Source organism: Glossina fuscipes, unplaced genomic scaffold (genome assembly GCF_014805625.2).
Source record: "Glossina fuscipes isolate IAEA_lab_2018 unplaced genomic scaffold, Yale_Gfus_2 114, whole genome shotgun sequence".
NCBI lineage: Eukaryota > Metazoa > Arthropoda > Insecta > Diptera > Glossinidae > Glossina > Glossina fuscipes.
Window position 1 is genome coordinate 2,589,008 of NW_023998457.1, and position 1,571 is coordinate 2,590,578.

The window sequence follows — 1,571 nt, forward strand, 5'->3', positions numbered from 1 at the left end:
TATTTTTAAATGAATGTAATTAATTTACTGTATTTTTAAATGAATGTAATTAATTTTTTAATTTACTGTATTTTTAACATGGGTGGCAATTTGCTGGCTGGGTGGCAGGCGATGTGAGAGCCATCGACAGCGGTACCATGGTTGAGTTGGGATCAAATTTAGGTAAACGTAGGAAAAATGAGCGGACGCCTGACATTTTGTCATTTGCAACCGTCTAACTTGACGCCAGGGCAACATTCAATAGTTAATTTAACGCGACAAGACATCATTATAAGGAATCGCATAAAAACGCCAACTTTGGATGACATACCAGTTAGAGAGGAAGAAGACGATACAACCATCGAAGCCGATGACGAAGATATTATTAGTGTTTCTTCTGTACAGTTTAATGACATGAATCCTTCCAGTAGAGTTTGAAGTAAATACAAAAACTGTAATTGAAAGAAAGAATAAGTTTTTCATTTTCCAAAAGGCAAGTTGGTTTTTTTGGCGGACGAAAATAGTGACATTTTAAAAGCAAAATAGCAAAAGCAGCATAGCAAAATATGCGACAATTTTAAAGATGAAACATAAAAAATAGAACTTTTACTGACATTTGTGTTTTGTCTCTTTTCCTCCTTCATGTACTTCACTATCGTTCTTTTGTGCAAAATTTATCAAATCTAGTAAAGGGCTGCAATAACCGTACTCGGTTGTACATGAAAGTAGTAAAACACCAAAAAATTTAGTTGTTTAGATTTATTATGAAATCATATTTTGTTAAATATTTTGTCTGGTATTTTTAAATCCTTCAGGTAATGGGTTTTAATATTTAGTATTAGGGAATTTTCATTAAATCTTCATTAATCCCTTTGATTTTATTACTGCTTATAATTGAAATTGCCTATACCGTATAACTTTTCAGGTAATTTCAGTCGCAAAGTGCATTTGCGTTTTATAGTGGCGGTAAAAGTATGATTATGATTACGTTTTCCTATAAACAATAACAATACTAATAAATTTCTAATGCTTTGTTACGAGGATCCATATTTTCGATTTGAGTTTTAATGAAAATTTATGGATTTTCTAAACTACCAATTTCTAAAGTAAGGGGAAAAGCAAGTAAACACGCATGGCGCGTTATCTGTGTCATGTAGCTGGCGACTGGCGAAAACATTAATACAATTTGCAGAAAATTTAACAGAAAATCGGATTATATATTATATAGTACGACTATTAAGATCATCATTATTCACGATCTTTCATTCAAGAAATTAAACGAAATTCAGATATAATGTAGTGAGATTTCATTTTCGCCATTCATATTTATAGCAACTCTGTGCTCTTTTCATATGTGCTCTTTTTCTTATATACCATGAAAAGAAAAAAACCAAATAACGTCTTTCTGCGAAACGAAGAAAATTTTACATGGCCATCGCGATCATTTCGAAATTGTTAAAGTGTTTGGACAAGTTCAATAAATAAATAATAAATAGTTCAAATAGATCAAAGTCATTATTTAATTTTGACTCAACAGTTTATTATTTGGACATATAAGCCACAAATCTATTGGCTTAGTCCATCTCTGTTTC